This window comes from Neovison vison, chromosome 6 (genome assembly GCF_020171115.1).
Source record: "Neovison vison isolate M4711 chromosome 6, ASM_NN_V1, whole genome shotgun sequence".
Lineage (NCBI taxonomy): Eukaryota > Metazoa > Chordata > Mammalia > Carnivora > Mustelidae > Neogale > Neogale vison.
The window spans coordinates 97,179,512-97,207,308 of record NC_058096.1 but is presented as its reverse complement, the minus strand read 5'-3'; the positions used below and the strand labels follow the sequence as shown (position 1 = coordinate 97,207,308).

General features: G+C 35.3%; 1 long non-coding RNA gene across 1 annotated transcript; it reads right to left on the bottom strand.

Annotated features, from left to right (window-relative positions):
* Positions 1 to 3,145: 3,145 nt before the first annotated feature.
* On the bottom strand, positions 3,146 to 27,198 carry LOC122908705. The gene is made up of 4 exons (XR_006385014.1): positions 27,176 to 27,198; positions 14,526 to 14,660; positions 3,700 to 3,761; positions 3,146 to 3,376 (listed from the first exon to the last, which is right to left on the bottom strand). It is a non-coding gene; the product is annotated as an uncharacterized LOC122908705 (long non-coding RNA).
* Positions 27,199 to 27,797: the final 599 nt, after the last annotated feature.

The window sequence follows — 27,797 nt, the reverse complement described above, 5'->3', positions numbered from 1 at the left end:
ATTAAGAAGAACAGCTGTCAGGGCACGTGGGTGGCTCAGTGGGTTAAAGCCTCTGCCTTCAGCTCAGGTCATGATCTCAGGGTCCTGGGATCGAGCCCCACATCGGGCTCTCTGCTCGGCAGTGAACCTGCTTCCTCCTCTCTCTCTGCCTGCCTCTCTGCCTACTTGTGATCTCTGTCTGTCAAATAAATAAATAAAATCTTTGCAAAAAAAAAAAAAAAGAACAGCTGTCATTATTGAATACTTGCTAAGCAAAGTACATGTTACCATATCACTTAATCCTCATCATAACCCTGTGAGTTTGGTAGTACAATTAAGCATTCATGACTATTGCTGTTTTTCAACACATAGCTTAGAGATGCTGAAGAATTCATCCACTGAGGGAGCTGTAGGAATGGGATTGGAACCTCTTCTGTTTGACTCTAAGGACTGGCCTATTCTTCACTATCATAGAAAGCCTTTCTTCCTGCTATCAGTTTTTTCTTTGTTTTGTTTTTTGGTTTTAAGATTTTATTTACTTACTCATTTGCTGCGATCAGTTTCTTACAGTTACCATTTTAAATGTTCATACAGATTTTTTTCCTTGGTTTGCTTTTCTCCTTTCTGATTTCAAAATTAGCACAATCGTTTTAATGTTTGGCTCTTCATTTTTTCTTTGTAATTGTTGGTGTAGAATTAAATATCTGAGATATCTAACTTGTATGTTGCTTGTGCACAGAGCATTTTATGACACAGGGAGTTGTTTTTTGGGTTTGGTTTGGTTTGGTTTTGTTTTAAGATTTTATTTATTTATTTAATTTGAGATAGCATGAGAGAGCGCACCAGCAACCAGCGTGGGGGAGGTGGGGTGGGGCGGAAAGGGAGAGGGAAAAAAAGCCCTCCATTGAGCAGGAAGCTCAACACGGGGCTCCATCCCAGGACCCTGGGATCATGACCTGAGCCAAAGGCAGATGCTTAACCGATTGAGCCACCAGGTGCCCTGAGAGAGAGGGAGACTTAACTAAATTGTTTCATGGCTTAACTTACTGCTACAATCTTCATCTGCAATGGAAATCTTTTATTACTTTTAGTCCAAAACATCGGGCAAGATGCTTCATATGTGTGCTCCTTTAACAAACTCTTTAACTCTGTCTTACCTTAGCCTATATTATTGTAATGATATAGTTACTGTTCTACCAGACCATGAACTTCTCAAGGAGGTGGTGTCTCTTATTTCCACATGCCCAAGGATGATAGACTGAAGGCCTTCGGAAAAATGTATTGAGAAGCAAATAGTTCTGTGTACCACCTATACCACCATCCTTCTACCACGTGTATATATACACATGACTTAATTTTGCAAAACCTTGACTCCTTTGTTTGTAATACAGGATAATAATGTCTATCTGTTGGACTTGTTCAAGAGAGGTAAGGTGGAAAATAAACAAATGGTAAGTAGCTATACATAACAAATAAGATAGCATAGTATGTTAGAAAGTGATGAGTACAATGGAAATGAAAACTATAGAGCATATCGGGTTGTCAGCTCTGACAAGAATAAGAATAACAGGATGGTCAGGTTAGAACTCAATAAGATAGTAATATTTGAATAAAGCTTGAAGGAGATGATGGAGTTAGCAGGTGGATACCTGAGAGAGGAGAATTTTAAGCAGCTGGAATGGTCAGTGCAAAGATTCCAAGGCAGAAGTGTGCCTCGTTATGTTTTAGGAAGAGCTGGAAGCCAGTGTGATTAGAACAGAATAAGAGAGAAGTCAGAAGATCAGTGCTTCTCAAACTTCAATGTGCATAAGAATGGTCTGGAGAGATTTTGCTTTTCTAAAATGCTCCCAGGTAGTAAAGATGCTGTAGGCCCATGGACCATGCTTTGAATAGCAAGGATTTAGATGACTCTCACTTTGAAGTGTGAGAAGGTAATTTAATTACATAAGTATAATATTATTGTGACATGGTATTAAGGACTCAGTTGAGGTTGTAGTCATGATTTTAACACAATGTAGTTATGTGTTTTCTTCAACCACATTCAGCTACACAGAGATAGGCATGAAGCTGCCACAGAGGTGGATTCAACTAGGATTGTAGTTTTGCCATTGATGAAGGGAGAGAATCCAGGGGAATCAAGCATGTAGTATAGTGATTATCAAGGAGGTAGTATAGTGATTAAATACAGGATTTAATGTGGTTAATGATATAGTCTGGAGTGGCTGGTGGGATATCAGACAGGCCTTGTGGCACTTCACATTTAATAGGGCAATGGTCTTAAGCCATAGTTACTGAACATGTGAACTCACTCTTCATTGAGTCAATGGTTCATGTGATAGGCGGTTTCAACAGTTTAATGGAGACATAGCACTTTCAAAGTAGCTTGCTTTGAAGTGTCAATGATGTTAGGAAGTCTGTAGTGTTGATGCGTAGTTGCTGCTAATGCACACGTACACATACACAGTAATACAATATACGGTTAGGAAATGGAAATTTGAGATTTAGGAAATATTTCATCATATTACCTTTTTAAATTTACCTCGGCTCGTCACTGTTTCAGTATCTGCTGTCCAAAGCCTTCAGTCACTTTATTTATATGTAATCACAACTGCAGGTAAACTCATGGCTGACCTTTTAAAACTTATTTACCCACCTTTGCAAGAACTTACTGCTGACCCAAAAGGAAATCCCAAGTGCTACTGAGTTATAAACGATTATACAAAACTCTTCTTTCCTTTACTCTAGATCTGTTTACTTGTCTTTCTCCTCGCTATCTGGTTTCAACGCTGGTATCCATACCGGTTTTGATCTTGGTCTCTAATTCTTGGAGACTGAACATTTTTCCTAATCGTCCACTCATAGTTAGAATCTAGAATTTGTTCACTTAAGATTTTCTGGGTTAATTGGCCCCTCTGGCATTATTACATTGTTTTTCATTAGGATTCCCTGAATCAGTTACGGACCCCTCCTCTCCTCATTCTCATTTTCCTTAGCATCAGTAAGAGAAAAGATGCTACTAATTCCCATTGCTCGCTCCCTTCTTTCTTCTTTTTTCCCTTTTTATCTCATTATTTCCTTTTACATAATATATACTACCTTTTCTCTCTCTCTCTCTCTCACACACACACACACACAAATATCATTTTATCTATACTTTAATCTTCCTTTTTTCCTGTTGAAGAACTAATCAATTACAAAACGGAGTTGTAACATTCAAGTCTTCATTTTATCCAGGCTTGTTCATTTGTTTATTTCAAGAGTATACAGGAAACAAGTCTCCATGATAAAAAGGAAATGGGCAGAGGTGATGCTGTGTGTGCATGTTTTCTCCAGTTGTCTTCAGAATTGGACCAAAGCCTGCAGTTTTAGGATGCCTGGTCTCCAGATCCAAGCTTTACTGTAATAAGCAAATTGTACATAGAGATGAACGCTAATAGCTACAACGGGAAATAACATTAACTCTGCAATTGAGACAAAAACTTTATATACACAAGGAAATGGAAGGGTTCTTTATGGAATCATAACCATTTTTACAACTGGATGGCCCTGAGAGATTTTCAGATAAATCCTGAAATGAGAGAAATTAAATATATTCTTATCAATATATGCTATCACCTCCAGCATTTGGAGGAATTTTACTATAAACCATGTTGGAATGATAGAGATGAGATACTCATTAATTCACATGTCTATTGATAAGGCTTTAAAACACTTACATACCCCTGTTTTATCTCCACAACACTTGATTCACATCTTTATTCTTCTTCTTATTGAAGGCATATCTGGTTGTATAAGAAATAAGACCCAGAGAAATAAGATTTTGCTGTGGAAGTTTAGACTACTTACATAACATCTAATTTGGGAAGACATGTCTCTTCTTAATAGTTAATTACAGTTTAATCAGTAATAGTAATCTCCATAAGAAAGCATTTTTAAAATCAGTTTCTTCCAAAGACCCTTTAAACAACATAGAAGTTACAAATGAGAACTTTAGAAAAAAAAAAAATACTGGGGGGTCAAAATCCTGGTGCTTTCGGGGCACCTGGGTGGCTCAGTGGGTTAAACGTCTGCCTTCAGCTCAGGTCATGGTCTCAGGGTCCTGGATCAAGCGCATCAGGCTCTCTGCTCAGCAGGGAGCCTGTTTCCCACGCTCTCTCTCTGCCTACTTGTGATCTCTCTCTGTGTCAAATAAATAAATAAAATTGTAAAAAAAAACACAAAATTTTAAAAAACCTTTAAAAAAATAAAAAATAATAATTTTTTTAAATCTTTTAAAAATCTTTAAAAAAAATCTTAAAAAAAAAACCTGCTTCTTTAGATACTTGGCCATAAATTAAGCAAATTACTTAAGTTTTTCTACATCTCACTATCCCTACCTGGAAAATGAGGATACTATTTCCTGCTTCATAAGGCTGTGTTGAGGATTCAATGAGTAAATATGTAACCCAGCATACGCTTTATATAAGTCTTTGGTATTATTCCTGTTCATTAGAGAGGTGAGTGTCTTGGAAAGGAAATATGAACATTCTGACTGTGGCAAAAGAATATCTTTAGTGATTTATTCATTAGTGTCCAGAATTTACTATTTCCTTATTTGAGAGTTTGATCATCTCCCCTGATTACACTGATATTGTTCAGTTTCTGGACCTACAACGGTGACAAACACACTTTGGACTGTAGTAAGTTGGTCCATACCTTCCAACTCTGCAAGGCCATTTGCCTGCTGATCATGTCCATACTAAAGCTCTTTCACTTAATACACATTTCTTATTCACTTGCCTGCCTTCCACATTAGATTCTGAATTCCCCAGGACAGGAAACAAACTTATTTATGTATGTGCTATCACTTGGCAGTACTCTTTTTATATTTGAGTAAAATTTGAATGCTGTGCTGAAATAGAAACATCTTGCAGGCAGGGTTTATATCTTATTTATATTCGCAGTGGTAATTTGTAGTGTAATGCCTAGTTCACTGTAGGGATTAAGTGGATGTTGATTGAAACTAAGTAAATGTTGAGGTTCTTTTACAATAAATCTAGACAGTTTCCAAGATCTAAGTATCAGGGTCTCCTAGTGCTCAGTTGATAAGGGTTCATTGGCATAATAGCTCACAGAAAGAAGCGAAGTTAATCTTTTTTCTTTTTAAATAAAATGAAAACCATTGTTCACAGATGTCCATTATTTCATTTTAAAAATATTAAAAAGATAGGGTACATGGGTGGCTCAGTCTGTTAAGCATCCAATTATTGATTTCAACTCAGGTCAAGTTCTCTCCTCCCACAGCCTCCCTCCTCCCTAAAATAAAAATAATAATAATAATAAAAAAATTAAAATTGAGAAGATAGAAATAAAATAAATTTTTATAACTTTTTTTTTTAGAATAAAAAGTTTCTCACTTTCTTCTATAATAATAAAATGGCTTTTACATGTCAATGATTCCCTAAGAAAATAAAAAAAAGGATTAATGAAATTATATTTTACAAACTGTAAGTGAATATTGGAGCACCAACCAACCCAAAGCAAGCTCTCCTTGTTTCATGTTTTCTGTGCAGAAATATGTTTTTGTAGAGGCAGGAAGCAGAGGGAGAAGGAACAGTTCATTTTTTGAATTGAATGCTGTTCCACACTATAGATTTTTTTCAAAGACTTTTTTTATGAGAGAGAAAGAAAGAGCGTGCACATGAGTGTGCATAGCGAGATGGGCAGAGGGAGAGAGATTCTCAAGCAGACTCCCCACTCATCAAGGAGGCTGACTTCAGGCTCAATCTCAGGAACATGAGATCATGACCTGAGCCAGAACCATGAGTCAGATACCTAACTTACTGTGTCACCCAGGCACCCCCACACGCCATAGATTTTACTCTGATTACTCCCAATCTAAAAATCTTCCAGCTCTAGTTCCATTTCATAATGAAAACTCTAGGAACATCATCAAGGGTATGAAACTTGTTCATCTTTCTTTATGTACCATCTGGTGAAAGACTAAAGTCATCTCTGGTCAAGAACTAAGCAGATCCAAGAATTTCGGTGAACACCAATTTCAATGTAAATTTCTGAGATGGACATTTCGAATGACTAAATGACCATTCAAGAGTCATTCTCAAGAACAGATGGACTTCTTCCTCAAACTTTGACTAGGTTTTGAAAGGTCTGAAGAAAGCAAGACAAAACTTCAGTTTTTGCTTGCTGTGTGCCCTTCACTGGACTGTGATGTTCAAATAATTCCTAAGACATGTGTAATTCAGACATACAATTGGGATGGATGTTACGGTTCATTCTCCTTTATTCTATAATGATGCTGAAACAGTTTTCTTTGGCGAATAAAAAAGCACTAAAGACAGGAAAGACTAAATAATTTAATATGTAAATTTACTTGATTTATATTCTCATATTCAATAACTTTATTCCAGATATTTGAAACAAAGAAAGAGGAGAAGAGAAAAAATCAGAGACAACTAGAGTGATAATTTGGAGCCAATTATAACTGAAAAGAATGTTATTCATGTTTTGCAAATTGTTGCAAGCTTGGCTTTTCTTGCAAACTTTGCCACATAGTTTTGGGGCACATGTTGTCCCAAAGAGAAGATACTATTAAAGAGAATGGTGGTTCTTCCAAGGATATCCACATCCTCATCCCAGAACCTATTACCTTTCTTGGAAAAAAGACAATGTAGACATGATTAAGTTAAGGATCTTAAAATGGGGTACCTGGGTGGCTCAGTGGGTTAAGCCTCTGCCTTCGGCTCAGGTCATGATCTCAGGGTCCTGGGATCGAGCCTCGCATTGGGCTCTCTGCTCAGTGGGGAGCCTGCTTCCTCCTCTCTCTCTCTGCCTGCCTCTGCCTACTTGTAATCTCTGTCAAATAAATACATTTTTTAAAAAAGGATCTTAAAATGGAGAGATTATTCTGGAGTATCTAAATGGATCCAATGCAATTACAAGGGTCCTTATACAGAAAAGAGAAAGAAGAGTCAGAGTTAGAGAAGCATATGTAACAACAGAAGCTGAAGTCAAAATGATGCAGCCATGAGACAAGGAATGCAAGCAACCTGTGAGAAGCTAGTTAAAGAAATAACAGATTCTCCCCTACGGCTTTGAGAAAAAAAAAAAAAACACAGCTCTTCCGACACCTTGACTTTAGACACAAAAGACCCATTTCAGAATTCTGACCTCCACAAGCGCAAGATAATAAATTTGGGTTACTTTTAGCCACCAAATTTGTGGTAATTTGTTATAGCAGCAATAGGAAATTAATACAGATATTATAGTTAAAATTCAGTTTTTGGTGAAAATGTAAAACTAGGAGTCTGGGTCCTGAGAGGCCCCAAGAAGTCCAGACAAAATGCATTATATGCTGGATCACACATGGCAATCCTACAAACAAAGTTTAAAAGGAACTAAAGGGGGTAGGTGCTAACGACATACAGTCTCCTAAAGAGGTCCAAGAGGCATGTGTGAGGAAGAAAAGGGAATGTTTAACTCCAAAACTGGCCCAAGTTTGTGACTCTTGACAACAGTTATATATAAATTTTTCTGAGAAACAAGGGGAGAAAATCACTTTATCAGCTAGTGTCTTTAATTTTATGTCCTATAGTCTAACTCACAAATATTCTGTGTCTAGCATTTGATTATTGTTAATCAATCTCCTTCTGGGTTTGTCTTGAACAATGAATTCCCACATTATCCTAAAGTTACCCCTTCCTGATTTGACACAAGTTCAAATGAGTACATAAATAGAGCAAAATTGTACAGTTGGGATTTAGCAGTTCAGAGAAAACAACACAAAAGGTCTTGAATTTTATTTTCAAAGAAATAAATGTGAGTTAATATGCCCAGACTATAGTATATCAAACCTGGGCCTAAGTCCTTTGTTATTGACTTTTCAGATATAAGGTTGCTAAGTTACTTTTGCCTTTACCTATGTAAAACACAGTGATTTTAAAAGAGTATCTTTGAGTCAATCACCCCTGACCAACATCTTGCTTGCTTATCTGCCCTTCAAGTTACTTATCTCTGTGCTTTAGTAAAGTGGTGATAATAAAAGTATCAACTTGTTGTTGAAAGTATTCAACGGAAAAAAATAGATTTAAGACACTTAGCAGTTTAAATTAAGCTCAGTTAAAAGTAGACAATAGTAGTATTTTTATTATTATTAACTATTTCATTCACATCAACAGGGCTACATCACTAACAATTATTCACTATATTCTAGAAATCAATTTACTAAACAAACATGTGTACAGTAAACTTTATCATAAGAACTTAAGTTACAAACTAAGTTTTCTGATACTAAGCTCAGCCAGCTCTTTCTTGTCCTTAATCTAATTACATGTCCAAGGGCAAAACACAACAACAACAACAAAAGAATATTTAGAATGTCTGTATGTTCTTTTTGGAAAATCATGAGGAGGTGTTTTTCTTTTTTGTTGCTGTTTAAGTTCAAACATGTTTTCTTTCTATCCTTTCATTAGTTATTTGGTGATTGATCAATATAAACCTTGTAAGGAATTCACTAGATAGACTTGTTTCCTACCTAGTCTGCATTTTTTAATGGCCCATTTTTCATACTTTTATTCTAATGCTGTTTGCAGTGATAATATTTACAATCTGCTCTAATTTAACTGTTCCCTGATAAAAGATAGCATCTTATTTATCTTGAAATATCTTGTATACATTAGGTGATCCAAAATGCTACATGATTAAGTAAATGAATGGGAATTACTAAAAGTGACTCACTGGATTTGCACCTAATTCCCTCAATGGTGAATCTATGATTTAAGAGCTCTGAACTAATCAGTAATAGATTTTGCATTTTCTATTACTTTCCCAGTAACGGATATGTCAAGGAAACTGACCAATGGCTCAGGGCTAGACTAACATACTGCTTATTCCAAGTAATATATAGAAATTAACAGAGAATCAGAATTTCTGATTTTATTTTTCATATTACCTAACTATATGTTAAGACTACAGGCAATCGATATTTTAATTACTCCCACTTTAAAAAGTAAATTAACTGTTCTTTTTCGGAAAAGGGTCTATCTCATCCCGCTTCTCAAATAACTTGCTCTTTCACCCACCACCAATTCTAATAGCCCAGATTTGACTGGGTTGCTGTCCATCATTTTGAAAGGTCATACTGTTGCTTAACAGAGAATAAACCATATCCTAAAACTGATAGATTTTCAATAGGCAACCCAGTGAACAAAGGACACATGTTCACAAATTGCACTGTAAAACTGTTGGGCTTTAGTTTCCAGTGACATGACTTCTGTAAGTAAATTTATTCATATTACAAAGAAAATTAACAAAAAAACTATCATAATTTATTGTCCAATGCCTATAAAACACTTCAGCATGAAAAGGCTATGTACATTAATTTATCTTTACAGGATTTTACAAAAAACCCTGGGGCCAAAAGTTTTCAAAATAGAATTATAGTTATCAATACGAGTCTATTTTATTTAATCACCTTATCTGTAAATCGATGTTTTCAAGAACCAGCAAGCATGCGGCAAACTTGCTAAGTAGAGAGATTGGAAAGTGAAAACCTTTGCATAAGTATCTTCATTTTGATATAGACAAGAAAGACTATGGTTGCTAGGGGCAAAATACATAAAACTCTACGTGGTTGAATGCATAATAGACCTTAAGAATGCCAGCTATTTAAATAGCAACTTTGAAAGCATATTAAAAGGCAGCACAAGTAAAAAACTGTTTCCTCCTTTGACAACTACCTAGACCACACTTTTCTTGTAAAAACAGTAGAGGATATGCCGCCAACTAAAATGAAAGCTTTGTTTCTTCTCTTTTGCATATGGGTTCTCAATCGATGTATAAAATATTTTGGGAAACAAAGTATAAGAGAGTCAAAATTACCAGTTGATTTTGCTCTCAAAAACAGTTTGCTTCCACTTTTTGTGTAGTCTGCCAAGCTCATCATACTTTTGGCAGAATTAAGACACCTCTTTTGAATCCATTTCATGAAACCAGTTAATGCTACTAGCAGCCACTCTTACCTGGCAATACACATAGAGGTTTTTATTATTGCTATTAATCAATGAGGTGAATTGACATTAGAATGTGTGTATAACAGACCTAGTGATTTTCTCCCTGTAATCAAAAGATTTGAAAGGTATTTGGAAGATGTTTAAGGAGGACTCTGATTTGTTAAGAGTCAAGGATTAGGAATCAAAATATCTTAATTGTTTCATGTAGATTTCAGAGGACAAGCTTTTTCTGTAAAAGGACAGATAATAAATTATTTCTTTAGCTTCAAGTTCCATGTGTGTCCCCTTTCTCCTTGCATTCTCCCTCTTCCTGTTCTCTCTTTTACTCTTTCTTGCTAAAATCTAAAATTTAAAAACTTGCTAAAACTTAAAAACTCCTCAGCTTGTGGACTAGATGTAACCCACAGATGTCATTTGCTGATACCTGAATTAATTCATTCAACAGGTGTTTTTAAAGAGATAAAGTCACTGCCCTCATGAAACTAACTGAAACAGATGAATAAAAAAGTAGTTGCACCACGGTGTGTCATGTATGGTCTGCCAGACCCAATCCACACTTGGAAAGTGAAGCAATTTGTGATAAAATGATTAGCAGAGGAGGTGGAGATTAGAAGTGAACAATTTCTAGGGAGAGAGAACAAGCTGTATAAAGTTCTGAAACAAAGGGACAGAGTTGGTGTAATTGAGGAATTGCGTGATGTTACCTGCCCTAGAAATGTGAAAACACTGGGGAAAGCCTTGGAGACAGAGCTAGCGAGGATTTATAAGCCATGTTGAGTTTAACCTGGTAAGCAATTGGAAGGCATTAAAGTAATTTAATAAAGAATATAAAGTGAGAAGATTTGGATTTTAAAAATACCCCCTTTGGTTGCAAAGTCAGTATTAAACTGGAGAAATTCAATATAGGAGAGAGATCACCACTTAGGAAACAGTGGCAGTAAGATATGAAAAAGTAGGTAAAGTTGAGTAACCAAATGTGGAAGGACTCAAGTTAAAATTCCACTTTTAAAGTTACTCATTCTTTTGGCATCTATAAAGCAGAACTAATGATATTTCCTACCTGTTGATCTTAGAAGGTTTTTGTGAAACTCAACTGAAATGATGTTTATAAAATGACTTAACAACTCTCAAATGCTGTAGTTTTCATTATTATGGTTATTTAAGTTAAAATCTTTACACACAATAACCTTGATTAAATTATACCTCGAATAACACTCAAGGAGGAATGGACATTTGCAAACCCTGTTTTATCTCTTCTCACCTAGATCCAGAGGCTCTGAATTTCCTCTAGCAAAGCCTCCTGGTGGTTTTGGGTCTATGGTAAGCTGATTCCAGATATCTAACCTCCTTGTAGCCTCCCTCAGGTTACTTTAGAACAGGAAAACAGGCAAACAACTGATTACCTAAAAATATGCCCCAGAATTGCTAAAGAGTACTGCCTTTGTTTAGATTAGAAAAGAAATACCATAGCTATTTAGTGTCACTCTCAAGGGTCTCCTAAGACTTCAGAGCAAAGAATGGAACTTCTTTGTTAGGGATAAGCAAAGATTATTTTTTTTCCTTCAGAGAGATAAAGAAAAAGGAGTGCAGAAAGGAAATAGGGGACAGTAAGGAGAAGGACCTAGGAAGTAACTACTATATGGAGAGGTAGCTGGGAGAGGAACCCACAGAACTACAAAAATTTCAATCTTAGAGGTTTTGCCTGCATGAAAGGCAGAAACCATTCCACCCTTCCCCATTACTCACATTTCACCTTTCCACCCCTCCCCATTACCCCTACAACACATCAGAAATTCCTTAGTCGTGCCATATTTGTGGATATTTTGTGAGAAGCAGACGTGGTAGATAATTGTGATTGTGCGTGGAAATAGGCAAGGGAGTTGCATGTTTTAAGAGAGTAGCATGTGGAACTAGAAGATCCAGTAATAGAGGAAATCATGAGACTGTGAATCTCTTGCATATCTGAAGAAAGCTTGGGAGAATTTTGGATTTAAGTCATGGAGTTAAATTGAGGTCTTATAATCAGTACATAGAACTCCAAGGAGCAGGGTGCTTCTCAGCTGATGCTTTTGATTGCAGATTATCATGAATTATAAAGAAGCCTTGTTTCAGGTAACCAAGTCTACAACTAAGAATGTTTGAAACCACCTATTGCTGTGAAGCATTTAGAGATAACCAGTTATTAATGCAACTGAATTATGAGACTGTATATTCTTCACACTTAGTAGTAGTAGTACAACCTATTAAATACCCAAATAAACTTTAAGTTTCTTGTGAGCCCATGCTTTGATTTTGAAAATTATCTATTTTATTTCTTTCTTGATACATAAAGTGTAAAATATTAGAAATATATGGATTTCTTTCCATATGATCCTTTGAAAACTATAAATATGAAGCAACATTTATATGACTTCTGGGAAAAGATATTAGTTTATTCACTGTATTGATGGAGCAATTAAATGAATAAAATATTAATAGGTAATGTAACCTAGCAATGTTCTAAGAAATATTAAACTTCATAGCTCTTTCTTGCACACTATAACTACAAACTATCTTTAGCATGTAGAAGATAGAGCACTGGATTAAATACCCATGGTTTAATGACTAAGTCTATGACTAGGTAGCTCTGAGAACTTTAATAAGTCAATTCACTTCTCTGAGTTTCTGTTTTCTCATTTGTAAGATGGATTGCTTAATATAATGATTTTTAAATATCACAATTCTAAAACGTTATTTATTTTATGAATTGCAATACAAAGACCAGGAATATGCTGTTTACACCATTGTTTTAGTGATGGTCAGAAATTTCTCTCAGCATCATAAATTCATAGTTGTATAGATGGAATTGCTTATTAACCCTTACAACTCTTAAGATCATAAAATAACAGAGTTGTAAGGGATCTCTGAATGAATTCCATTAAAACTCTATTTTGGTACAATATGAATAATATATTTCAAAATCATCTCAATTCTAGAACATTTCCCATGACAGAGAATTCGTTAATGACATCTATGTGCCTATTTGTTGGCATCGGGTCTTTTGACTGGTTTGAGACATTTACTTTGATGTCAGTTTAAGATGATAACTATTAGAGACTTTACTGTAAAGATAATGAAAGGCCCCCCTCCTTCTCCTTGCTCTGTGATTACAGATCCAAAAAAGGGGGCTGTTGTCTCTTTTTTTCTCCAATTCATTATCTACCCTGTTATCTTCCTTTTATTTCTAATTTTCACACACACACACACACACACACACACACAGATTCTTCTCAGCAAATAGATAGAAGAAATATTGTGCACCATTAAGTAGATCAATAAGGTCATATAACGTTAGCTAATATAGAAAGGGCTGGCTTCTATCCATCTGTACATAACAATGCCTAGTCAGTTGAAGCTAGATTCGTGCTGTTTAATTTTTTGTCACTTCTAATGCAGTAGTAGATAAAAAACAGGTATAAGCATTTTGGTTTTAAGGTGACAGGAATTCTTAAAACATCATATGTGTTTGTCTTAAGAGAGATTTGTAAATAGCATGCTCTTATCCTCACATAGATGGTACCATTTTGAACACCAAGCAACCCTTTTCTGAGTACAGATTTGCCACCTTTATCCATGCAAATATTTCAGTAACTATAACTAAATGAAAGGCTTGAAGCTCAATACTCTCTTTCCCTCTCTCTTTCACAAACAGAAATGTTGAAGGTGGATTCATCATTCAATATGAGAGAGGTGCCAAATGAGTGAAAGATCCAGTTACAGAGAAGAAACAGTAGACTCTGGGCAAGTTGCCTAAAGGAACACTTAGGTTGACCTTCATATTGGAATTGAAAATGTGAATTATTTTCTCTTCATTTTTTCCCCCTGGATTCTAACAATAAAGACAGTCTTTAAATTTGTGTTGTTTCTTGTCCTTTTATCAAGGCAGAAAAAGGCAACAAGAGAGAAGGCTTTTGAGTCAGAAAGCCCAGCACTTGAATCCAAGTACAACTACTCATTATATGATGCTTGTGAATATACTTAATCAGTTTAATTTCAGTTTTTTCATCAATAAATTAGTTATGAAAATAATTCTCTTATAGGTATTATGAGAATTAAACAAGAAAATTAACTATAAATTTTATACCATGTGCCTTATACAAAGACATTTCTTAATAAAACATATCTATTATTGCTATTTGAATATATTGAGTACACACATTGAATATATATTGAGGAGTCACTAAATAAAAATAAGAAGCTAAGTTCTTAATGTTGGCTTTATAAAGCTTCCCCTCTATTTTAAATAATATGATTGAACAAACACCCGAAATGACTATATATTCAAAATTATGTATTGAAATAAAAACATGTATAAATTGAAACACATCTGTATTTTTAGAACTATGGAGTTGTAGGATGGTTGAGTTTATCATATGTTACAAAATCTTTGGATTCTTAGAGTAGAAAATGAGACCAGTTTATTTATGAGAATAACTGTTTTTAAATGGCTAACACAAAAATCACAAAGGTAATTCATGCTGGATATCCTCTATTTACCTGTTCACATCTTTTTTCTGATCTTCTCCACTCTGGTCTATAATCCATTAGACCAACATCATTGTCTGAATTAAGTGAATTAAGTGTTTCTTTTGTTCTGACTTTGGCTTGAGATCAGTCAATAGGAAGCACCACCTGGAGATTAAAAAGAAGCAGAAAAAAAAGATCATATAAAGAATTAAAAATTTGGAGGATTTAGAAATCTTGATATTGAAGCATTTTATAAAGCTACTATAATCATGACACGTAGAATTGATAAAGAGATAAAGATCAACTTAATAGAGCCCAGAAAATACATGTAAAATACACACACACATATTTTGCCAATGTATGAAGTTATTTCAACTAGAAAAGAAGTGTTTTGTTTTTTGTCTGTTTGCTTAAACAAATGGTGCTTGAAAATTGGAGATTTCTATGAAATGAGATTTTCTATGAAAAACAAAGTGGACCCCTATTTCACCCTATGAAAGTTAATTTTAGATGGATTTTAGACCTAATGTAAAAGCTGGAATCATAAAGATTCTACTAGAAATTATAGGAAAATATCCTTAAGAACTTGGGGCCGGCAGAAATTTCTTTTTTATTTTTTTAAGTGTGAATGGATATATTTATTCAGAATGAAAATAGAAATAAAATAAATAATAAATTTCAAAATGCAGATAAATATTACAAACATCACAAAACCCAGGAAACTAACACTGTATAGACCCATCATTAATTATCTTCTTGGCATATTTATACAATACTTTTTCCCAAATATTTTCTAAGTGCAAACAGTTTGATTGCAGTCTCAAAAGACAAGTTTTGCAATTTTTCCTATAGGGAAAATGCAAAGATAATTTAGACTTTTCTCTAATATGCTTGATTAAAAAAAAATCTCAATTTTTGACTTTTTAGAAATTTTTTTTCAGCTTCACAAACTGTTATTGGTAATGTCAAATAAAGTTTTAGGATTACTTTTAAACTGAGAAAAAATTGAGTGAGAAAAAAACTCACTCAGTTTTATTTAAGACCTGTAAGACTTTAGAACATTTCAGATTTTCTTGTGTAACACCTAATCTTTTTTTTTTTAAAGATTTTATTTATTTATTTGACAGAGAGAAATCACAAGTAGATGGAGAGGCAGGCAGAGAGAGAGAGGGAAGCAGGCTCCCTGCTGAGCAGAGAGCCTGACACGGGACTCTATCCCAGGACCCTGAGATCATGACCTGAGCCGAAGGCAGCAGGTTAACCCACTGAGCCACCCAGGCGCCCGTGTAACACCTAATCTTAAATATTCTTTGAAACGATAGCATGCATTAAATATTTTGTTGTCAAAGTTCTTATTATCTCACATAATATAAGAATTTTGTGAAACAAGATGAAACCAGAGAGGGAGACAAACCATGAGAGACTCTTAATCTCAGGAAACAAACTGAGGGTTGCTGGAGGGGAGGAAGGTGGGAGGAATGGGGTAGCTGGGGGATGGACATTGGTGACGGTATGTGCTATGGTGAGTGCTGTGCATTGTGTAAGCCTGATGATTCACAGACCTGTACCCTTGAAACAAATATTATATTTTGAATATATTGTAGAAATGCACTTATGTTACATTTTATAGAAATGCATAAAATATATAACTTGATTTAATATTTCGGTGAAAATGCATAAAACACATTATTTGTCACATGGAAGTACTAGTTGTTTGTAGTACTGCTTAAGGTTTGGGATCATAAATACAAGAGTTCTTATATATTCTTTATTTTCTAGTTTTATTGAGGTATAATTGAAAAAATAAGAGATATTTAAGATGTGCAATGATCTGATATATGTACACATTGTGAAATAATTATTACAGTCAAGCTAACTAACATGACCATTGCTTCACATATTTACCTTCCTTTTTGGGAGTTAGGGAGAACACTTAGGATCTACGCTGTAGCGTATTTTAAATATGTAATACAGTATTACTTACTCTAGTCACCATACTGAGGATCCCCAGAACATACTCGTTTCATAACTGAAAGTTCTTTGACCAGTATTCAATTCCCCCATACCACCTCACAGCCATTCTGAAAAGGAATTGAAAATTCTTGAAAGAATTGACTTTTTTCAATTCCATGCATGAGATCATACAGTATTTTTCTTTCTGTGCTTAACTATTTTACATAACGTACTATCCTCCAAGTCCAATGTGTGTGATTCTAAATGGCAGAATTTCTTTCTTTTTTACAGCTGAAAAATATTCAATTGTGTGTACGTGTGTATCACATTTTCTTTATCCGTTCATCCATCAATGGACACTTAGGTATTTTCAGTATCTTGGCTATTGTAAATAATACTGCAGTGAATATAAGAGTACAGATAGCTCTTAGAAATAGAAATTTTGTTTCTTTTAGATTCAAGCCCAAATGTGTGATTGGTGTATCATATGGTAGTTCCATTTTTTTGAAGGATTTCTGCAATGCTTTCTATGTTATATTTGCCATAACACTGATAAATAGGATTAATCATATTTATCATAGTTTCCAATCTATATTCACACCCACATTGTACAAGGGTTCCCTTTTTCCAACATCCTTACCAACATTCGTCATCTCTCATCTTTTTGATAATGGACATCCTAACAGGTGTGAGGTGATATTTTTTTATTGTGATTTGAACTTTTTTTTTTTTTGTTAAAGATTTTGTTAAAGATTTATTTACTGGGGTGCCTGAGTGGCTCAGTGGGTTAAGCCTCTGCCTTCAGCCCAGGTTATGATCTCAGAGTCCTGGGATGGAGCCCCACATCAAGCTCTCTGCTCAGCAGGGTGCCTGCTTCCCACCTCTCTCTCTCTGCCTCTCTGCCTACTTGTGATCTCTCTCTCTCTGTGTCAAATAAATAAATAAATCTTTTTTTTTAAAAAAAGATCACAAGTAGGCAGAGAGGCAGGCAGAGACAGAGAGTGGGGAAACAGTTTCCCCCACAGAGCAGAGAGCCCAATGCGGGGCTCGATCCCAGGACCCTGGGATGATGGCCTGAGCTGAAGGCAGAGGCTTAAACCACTGAGCCACCGAGGCACCCCTGTGATTTGAATTAAAAAATGTTCAAAGGACTTTAATTTTCATTTCATAAAAGATACAAAATGGTCAATAAATACACATAAAGGTGTTTACACCATTAATCTTTGGGAAAACACAAACTCACGATGAAAGATCACTTTACACTTTGTAGGATGACTAACACTTAAAAAATTATAATCTAAATCTTGACAAATTTGTGGAGCAATTGAATCTCTTATTCTTCAATGGTGTGAGTATAAAATGATGCAACTGCTTTGAGAACTATTTGAAATTTTCTCAGGAAGTTAAACATAAATATAACCTATGATCCAGCAATTCAACTACTTAGTATTTACCTAAGATAAATGAACATATATGTTTATACAAGGACTTATATAAGAATATTGATAGCAGCTTCAGTGATAATAGCTAAAACTTGAAACAACCCAAATATCCATCAAGAGTTAAATGGATAACAAATTATGATATATTCACAAAACAACACATTCCTCAGGAATAAATGTGAAGAAAGTACTAATAATGTTAACAACAAGAATAAATCTCAAAAATGTAATACAAGTGAAAGAATCCAGACACAAAAAAGCATATGCTATTTGACTCTATTTTTATGAAAGCTAAGAACATGCATAACTAACATACAGTTTTAGAATACTTCTTGATCACCTCTCAGTGGTGTTAAAATGACTAGGAACGGCATAAGTTTAGTTTCTGGGGTGAAATTATCTCTGTCTTTCCTGGAGTTATATTTAGTTACCCAATTTATACAATTATTAAAACTCATAAATCTGGGCATAATATTTTACATAAATCATGGCTCAAAAGTGACAACTTGTTTGAAGAGTTAGGTAAATTTGAGAAAAACAATATGGTGTGCAAATAAAGGAGACAGAAGAGACTTGAGAGCAGGAAACCATGGACAAGGTCTAACATTTGTGTTAAAGGAAGGAAAGACACATGGAGAAAGGAAGGAAAGAGAGAATGAGGTAAACCATCAATATGATTAAAAGGGCCCACCAAATTAAAAAGAAAAACTGGAAAGACAGTGAAATCTTGTCATTCTGTACAAAAATTATAATTAGAAAAATAAAGTAAATGGTAAATAATGAATAGGATCTAACTAGCAGATTTAGAAATCTGAAACAAGGGTACTATGAGAAAGCTTATATAGTGTACAGAGAGGTATAATGAAGTAGCCACTTTTCTGACCAATTCTAGCTCCAAGGTTAACATTATTTTAGCTTTGAAATCTGTGCTGAGAGAAGAATCTTTCAATTCTGACAGAGAGAAAGAGAGGAGGCATAATTTTCCTTACTTTTAACATTTTTCATGTTGTGAATACTCAAATATATTTTTTAGAGTTTATAATTATTTTAAGAAAAAATATTTTGCCTTTTTCCTGCCAGTCCTCACCACAATAAGTCACTATATGGTTATTTATGCTAGATTGGATATGTTAATTTATTCATTTGCATCATTTATGATACTCTTCCCAGAAAGAGGAAAACATTTTTACATTTGATTAAACACACCTTGTATGATTTAATAGCAATCTTTAAACTTATTCCTCACTGGCTATTATTTTCTAGCAGTTTTGCTGCCCTTGACCTCTTATATGTAAAAAGAGCAAAAAGATCTTCAGCAGCTGGTAAGGAAGACAGCTTTATATTATTGTCATAATGTGTGCATGGGTCAATTGTCAGGTATTAAAAAAATTTTTTAAGATAAAAGATTTTTCTGCACTTAAACAGGATCATTTTTTTAGTTTGGTTTTTCTTTTCATTATTTAGATTTCACCTTGCCTGTCACTGTATCTCTATAATGACTCAACAGAAGTCAAAACTATTCACAACATTTACACATATATACTCTTTGAACTACGTAACTCTTTGTATTAGCAATTATTTTTGCACTACTTGTGACATTTCTTACATCACACCTTAAAAATACTCCTTGATTCCTGTATTTATTTTTCCTGCCTAAAAAGAATTAGTTTCTTTTATCTGACATTCTCTTCGACAAATTCAGTATTAATAATGATCTGTCTTCTAATACCTTAACCCTACAGATCCTTAATCTCCTCAAAATCAGTGACTATCTTTCCTAAGAGTTGCTTTTGTGTGTACTTGGTCCTGTCTCCCTCAGGAAGATAAAATACATTTTTTCTTTCTTTCCATTGCATCTTGTATAATACAATGGAAATCATCATACTAAGTTGCAATGAATTATGTTAGTTTTCACTGTTAAATATGCAACAACTGGAAATATTTAATTCACAAAAATGTGTACTCTTTTTTAATTAATTAATTTATTTTTTAAATTTATTTTCAGTGTTCCAGAATTCATTGTTTACGTACCACACCCAGTGCTCCATGCAATACGTCCATCCACAATACCCCCCACCGGGCTTACCCAACCCCGCACCCCTTTCTCCTCCAAAACCCTCTGTGTTTCTGAGTCCATAGTCTCTCATGGTTCATCTCCCCCTCCAACTTTACCCAACTCTCTTCTCTCCATCTCCGCATGTCCTCCATGTTATTTGTTATGCTCCACAAATAGGTGAAACCATATGATAATTGACTCTCTCTGCTTGACTTATTTCACTCAGCATAATCTCTTCCAGTCCCGTCCATGTTGCTACAAAAGTTGGGTATTCATCCTTTCTGATGGAGGCATAATACTCCATAGTGTATATCGACCACATCTTCTTTATCCATTCGTCCATTGAAGGGCACTTGGTTCTTTCCACAGTTTGGCGACCATGGCAATTGCTGCTATAAACATTGGGGTACAGATGGCCCTTCTTTTCACTACATCTGTATCTTTGGGGTAAATACCCAGTAGTGCAATTGCAGGATCATAGGGAAGCTCTATTTTTAATTTCCTAAGGAATCTCCACACTGTTCTCCAAAGTGGCTGTACCAACTTGCATTCCTACCAACAGTGTAAGAGGGTTCCCCTTTCTCCACATCCCCTCCAACACATGTTGTTTCCTGTCTTGCTAATTTTGGCCATTCTAACTGGTGTAAGGTGGTATCTCAATGTGGTTTTGATTTGAATCTCCCTGATGGCTAGTGACGATGAACATTTTTTCATGTGTCTGATAGCCATTTGTATGTCTTCATTGGCGAAGTGTATGTTCATATCTTCTGCCCATTTTTTGATATGATTATCTGTTTTGTGTGTGTTGAGTTTGCGGAGTTCTTTATAGATCCTGGATATCAATCTTTTGTTTGTATTGTCATTTGCAAATATGTTCTCCCATTCCGTGGGTTGCCTCTTTGTTTTCTTGACTGTTTCCTTTGCTGTGCAGAAGCTTTTGATTTTGATGAAGTCCCAAAAGTTCATTTTCACTTTTGTTTCCTTTGCCTTTGGAGACATATCTTGAAAGAAGTTGCTGTGGCTGATATCGAAGAGGTTACTGCCTATGTTCTCCTCTAGGATTCTGATGGATTCCTGTCTCACATTGAGGTCTTTTATCCATTTCGAGTTTACCTTTGTCTATGGTGTAAGAGAATGGTCGAGTTTCATTCTTCTACATATAGCTGTCCAGTTTTCCCAGCACCATTTATTGAAGAGACTGTCTTTTTTCCCACTGTATATTTTTTCCTGTTTTGTCAAAGATTAATTGACCATAGAGTTGAGGGTCCATATCTGGGCTCTCTACTCTGTTCCACTGGTCTATGTGTCTGTTTTTATGCCAGTACCATGCTGTCTTGGTGATCACGGCTTTGTAGTAAAGCTTGAAATCAGGTAACGTGATGCCGCCAGTTTTATTTTTGTTTTTCAACATTTCCTTAGCAATTCGGGGTCTCTTCTAATTCCATCCAAATTTTTGGATTATTTGCTCCAGCTCTTTGAAAAATACCAGTGGGATTTTGATCGGAATGGCATTAAAGTATAGATTGCTCTAGGCAGTATAGACATTTTAACAATGTTTATTCTTCTGATCCAAGAGCATGGAATGGTCTTCCATTTTTTTGTGTCTTCTTCAATTTCTTTCATGAGTGTTCTGTAGTTCCTCAAGTACAGATCCTTTATGTCTTTGGTTAGGTTTATTCCCAGATATCTTATGGTTCTTGGTGCTATAGTAAATGGAATAAATTCTCTAATTTCCCTTTCCGTATTTTCATTGTTAGTGTATAAGAAAGCCACTGATTTCTGTACATTGACTTTGTATCCTGCCACATTACTGAATTGCTGTGAGTTCTAGTAGTTTGCGGGTGGAGTCTTCTGGGTTTTCCATATAAAGAATCATGTCATCTGCAAAGAGAGAGAGTTTGACTTCTTCATTGCCAATTTGGATACCTTTTATTTCCCTTTGTTGTCTGATTGCTGTTGCTAGGACTTCTAATACTATGTTGAACAGTGGCGAGAGTGGGCATCCTTGTTGTGTTCCTGATCTCAATGGGAAGGCTGCAAGCTTTTTTTCATTGAGGATGTTTGCTGTGGGTCTTTCATAGATAGATTTTATGAAGTTCAGGAATGTTCCCTTTATTCTTATACTTTGAAGCATTTTAATCAGAAACAGATGCTGGATTTTGTCAAGTGCTTTTTCTGCATCAATTGAGAGGACCATGTGGTTCTTCTTTCTTCTCTTATTGATTTGTTCTATCACATTGATTGATTTGCAAATGTTGAACCATCCTTGTAACCCAGGGATGAATCCCACCTGGTCATGGTGGATAATCTTTTTAATGTGCTGTTGGATCCTGTTTGCTAGGATCTTGTTGAGAATCTTAGCATCCATATTCATCAGTGATACTGATCTGAAATTTTCCTTTTTGGTAGGGTCTTTGCCTGGTTTGGGGATCAGGGTAATACTGGCTTCATAAAAAGAGTCTGGAAGTTTTCCTTCTGCTTCAATTTTTTGAAACAGCTTCAGGAGAATAGGTGTTCTTTCTTTTATTTTTATATTCTTTTTTTTTAATTTTTTTAAAATTTTTTCAATTTATTTATTTTCAGAGAAACAGTATTCATTATTTTTTCACCAAACCCAATGCTCCATGCAATCCGTGTCCTCTATAATACCCACCACCTGGTACCCCAACCTCCCACCCCCTGCCACTTCAAACCCCTCAGATTGTTTTTCAGAGTCCATAGTCTCTCGTGATTCACCTCCCCTTCCAATTTACCCCAACTCCCTTCTCCTCTCTAACACCCCTTGTCCTCCATGATATTTGTTATGCTCCACAAATAAGTAAAATCATATGATAATTGACTCTCTCTGCTTGACTTATTTCACTCAGCATAATCTCTTCCAGTCCCATCCATGTTGCTACAAAAGTTGGGTATTCATCCTTTCTGATGGAAGCATAATACTCCATAGTGTATATCGACCACATCTTCCTTATCCATTCGTCCGTTGAAGGGCATCTTGGTTCTTTCCATAGTTTGGCGACCGTGGCCATTGCTGCTATAAACATTGGGGTACAGATGGCCCTTCTTTTCACTACATCTGTATCCTTGGGGTAAATACCCAGGAGTGCAATTTCAGGGTCATAGGGAAGCTAAGAGGTGTTATTTCTTCTTTGAAAATTTGGTAGAATTCCCAGGGAATCCGTCAGGTCCTGGACTCTTGTTTTTTAGGAGTTTTCTGATCACTACTTCAATCTCATTATTAGATATCGGTCTATTCAGGTTGTCAATTTCTTCCTGGCTCAATTTTGGGAGTTTATCATTTTCCAGGAAGGCATCCATTTCATCTAGGTTCCTTAGCTTATTGGCATATAACTGTTGATAATAATTTCTGATGATTGTTTCTATTTACTTGATGTTACTTGTGTCATTCATAATTGGGCCCCTATATTATACCATATACAAAAATTAACTTGAAATGGATTAAGGGCTTAAATGTAAGACCTGAAACTATAAAATTCCTCGAGGAATTTTCCTAGGGGAAAAGCTTTTTGAGATATGTCTTGGCAATGACTTTTTGGACATGACATCTAAAGCACAAGCAACAAAAGCAAAAGTCAACAAGTGGAACTACATCAAACTATCAAACTAAAAACTCCTCCTCAGCAAAATAAACAATCAACAAAATGAAAGGCAATTTATGGAATGGGAGAAACTATTTGCAAGTCATATATCTGATAGGAGGTTGATATCTAAAATACATTAAATAACTCATACAACTTAATAGCAAAACAAAAACAAATCAAAACTAAAACTAAAAATACCCAGTCCAATTCAAAATGAGCAGAGGACTTGAATACACATTTTTTTCAAGACCTACAAAGCCAACAAATACATGAAAAGATGGTCAATATCCCTAATTCATCAGCTCAATATCTTTCATCAACCCTAATCATCACAACAAATTACCACTTTATTCCTGTTAGAATGGATATTATAAAAAAGACAAGAGATAATAAATACTTGTGAGGATGTGGAAAAAAAGAAATGCTGGTGGACTATTGATGGGAATGTAAGTTGGTACAGCCACTGTAGAAAACAGTATGAAAATTCCTCAAAAAGTAAAAATAGAACTATCATATGATTCAGAAAACCTACCTCTAGGTGTATATCTGAAGGAGATAAAATCACTGTCTTGGAGAGATACCTACATTTGTTTATTCATTGCAGTACTAGATAGGAAAACTATCTATGTGTCCACTGAGAGATTGTTAAAGAAAATGTGATATATATTACATGAATAGACTAGGAGGGCATTATGCTAGGTGAAAAAAGCCATACAGAAAAAGATAAATATTTCATGTATTGCTAATACATGGAATCTAAAGGGGAAAAAAAAGTTGATTACAATAGAAATGAGGTAGAATGGTTTACTAGGGGTTGGGGTGTAGGGTAATTGGGAAGATATTGCTCAAAGGGTACAAACTTTCAGTTATAAGATAAATAAGTTCTGAAAATCTAATGTGCAGCATGGTGACTATAGTTAACAATACTGTATCGTATATTTGAAAGTGGCTATAAGAATAGCTTTCATATTTTCACCATTCCACCAATAAAATGGTAATTTAATGAGGTAAAGGATGTGTTAATTTATTGCAATGTGATAAAAATTTTATAATATATGCATACATGTATAAAATCATTACATTGTATACCTTGAATTTATATAGTGTTATATGTCAATTAAATCTCAGTAATTAGGAAAAATGAATATATAGTGTGATACAAAAATATCCAGGAACCAATATGGTAAATAAACTTCACTATGTCTGACATCCTATTTAAAAAAATGTATTTTATCCAGCATCGAATAAAAGATGATCAGCCAGGCAAAATAGCAGAAAAATATAACTCATAGTAAGTGAAAGAATTAATCAAAACAAAACCACATCTAGCAGAGTTATAACAATTATCAAATCAGGATATTTAAGCAGTTATTATAGCTTTATTCCCTATGTTCAAGAACATATTGGAAAGATTGAACCTGTTAAGTAGAGACATGGAGGAGATAACAGAGATTAAATTGAACTTCTCAAAATGAAAGCCACAATGCCTGAAGATAAAAATAAAGTATAGGATCAATGGCAGATTAGACACTGCAGAAGAAAAATTAAGTGAACTTGAAGAAGAAGTAATTGAAACTATCCAAAACAAAACAAAACAAAAAAAAACAAAAGAGCATTTAAGAAATGAATGGAGCATTAGTGAATTGCAGAACAACTCCAAACTGATGAAGGAGCATGAGGCTGGTTGAAGACAAAGCAAAGGCTGGCGCCTTGCACCCCCTCTCCACCCGCTCCCCTCTGTAATATGTGTAGCATTCCTCAGGCACCCCTGACTGCCATAAAGCAATAAATAGTTAACTTGCAGAGATCACAATCCTGCAGAACAGGAATCTCCCTTGCTCTACAGATGTCCTAGAGATCTACAAACAGGGAGATTACCTTATCAATAGCACAAATTTCCAGAGGCAAATAACTCTCAGTTCCTGAAGTCCTAATGTCTCCCTCCCCACCATAAACTGGAGGAGGCTGAGGTAGAAGGGAATGTAAATGATAGCAGGGTCATAACACCCCACCAAGAATCTCTGAACTATCTTGATGCTAATGGCTGAACTAAAGACGACATTGATCAAGCCACAAGGGCAAGGCCTCCCTGCCCCCCACCTTGTAGGCCCTCTTTAACATTTGAAAACTCCTTTGAAACCTCCCTTCCTCTCACCTTCCCCTCACCTTCCCCCAACCACAAAGCCAACAAATACAAGGTATATAACCTGCCATCCCTCACAGCCCAGTCAGCAGCTCTTCCTGCCCACGGGTCCTGTCCCCGTGCTTTAATAAACCACCATTTTGCACCAAAGATGTCTCAAGAATTCTTTCTTGGTCATCGGCTCTGGACCTCAGCCCACTGAACCTCACACCTAGGTTCTAGAACTTCATCAAAACCACTTATTAAATGTATAAGGAAAGGTCGGGGAGAGGTACAAGAGAAATCTCTGAAGAAATGACCAAACTTTTTTCAAATTTAAATAAAAATTAAAAACTCATAGATATAGGAATCTCAACAAATGGCAACACAAGCAATATGAAGACAACTATACCAAAGTATATAAAAACCAAACCAGTGATTAAAAAAAAGAAGAAGAAATTATTTTACATTGTCAGAGAAAAATAACACACTACATATAAGGGAACATAGATAAGTAAGAAAGCAGATTTCTTGTTGGAAACAATGCAAGCTAGAAAAAAAGGGAGAAATGTCTTTAAATTACTAAAATAAATATACTTTTAATTATAATCAATGAAAATACCTTTAGATAATGAAGGAATAGCAATAACTTTTTCAGATGTACAAAAACTAAAGTTCTCCACCACCAGAAGAATCATACTACAAGTACTAAGGGAGGTCTTCAGAAAAAAGGAAAATGATACTAGGTGGAAATCTGAATCTACACTAAGAAATGACAAGCACCTTTTGAAAGTGGCAACAATGTGGATAAATATATAAGTACTTCAAAATTTTGTATAAATCTCTTTAAAATAAAATTGCTTTTAAAAAAATTTTTTTTAGGAAGTCTCCATACTCACGGTGAAGCCCAATGTGGGGCTTGAACTCATGACCCTGAGATTGAGACCTGAGCTGATATCAAGAATCGGACTCTTAACTGACTGAGTCACCCAGGTGCCCCGAAAACAAAATCATAATATAGTGAGTGGTTTATAATGTATGTACAACTAAAACACTTAGTAACAGAGTAAGGATTAAGAGGGAAGAAAGTGATACACTATTGTAAGATTTTACTACTATATATTAAGTGGTTTGACAACATTTGAGAACTCACTATAATTGGTTAAATCTACATATTGTAAATCTTAAAACAGCTACTAACATTTAAAAAAAAACCAAAGAATTATAGTGTAAAATTTTTTTCCGGCGAGATAAACACAACACCAGGCAAAGTGGGTGCAAGGCAAGATTTATTAAAAACACTCTCCGGCGAAGTTTCAGGGCTCAGGAGAAGGGGAGCCAGGAAAGTTGCACCGGGAGGAGGTGGGCACCCTCGGGCGAGGTTCCGCGACTCTGGAAAGCAGAGTGGAAGAAGTCGCGCCCAAGGCAGGTAGGAGGGGGCTTTTAAGGGGTCTCGGAAGAAGCTCAGGGGTCTTTTGGAAGTTTCCCTTATTTGGATATTTTACCTGCTCGTCGGGCTCCCATTGGTCCACTGGAGCCCGGGGCGAGAGGGTCTCAGATTCCTGCTTGAGCCTTTGTTCTCCTGTCCGAGCTCAGGTCCTGTGGTGGGAACTTTCACCATCTTGGACCTTTGTTCTTCTGTCTGAGTTCAGGTCTTATGGCGGGAACTTTTCGCCATCTTTAGTAGCCCTTCCTGCCAGCCCAACATATAGGTAATAATTTAACAAAGGAGACAGAATCATAAGAGCATGCAATTAATCTATAATAGGACAGAAAATGAAAATGTGGGGGGACAAAGAGCAGATGGCATAAACAGAAAACAAATAGCAAATGATAGATTAAAACCTAACAGCATCAATCAAAAATGTTTAAAGAAAGTGGTCTAGATATTTCAAATTAGAAAGAGAGATTATCAGATTGAATATAAAACAACTCACCACTGAAGTTTGCCAACAAGAAACACTCTTTAAATATAAGAAAAATAGGTTACAATTTAAAAGATGGATAAGAGATGCTCCATGCTAATATTAATTTTAAAAGGCCCAGAGTGGTTACATTACTATCAATTTAATATTTCAAAGTGAAAAATAGCAAGGGTAAATAAGGTAATTTCATGATAAAGAGTTA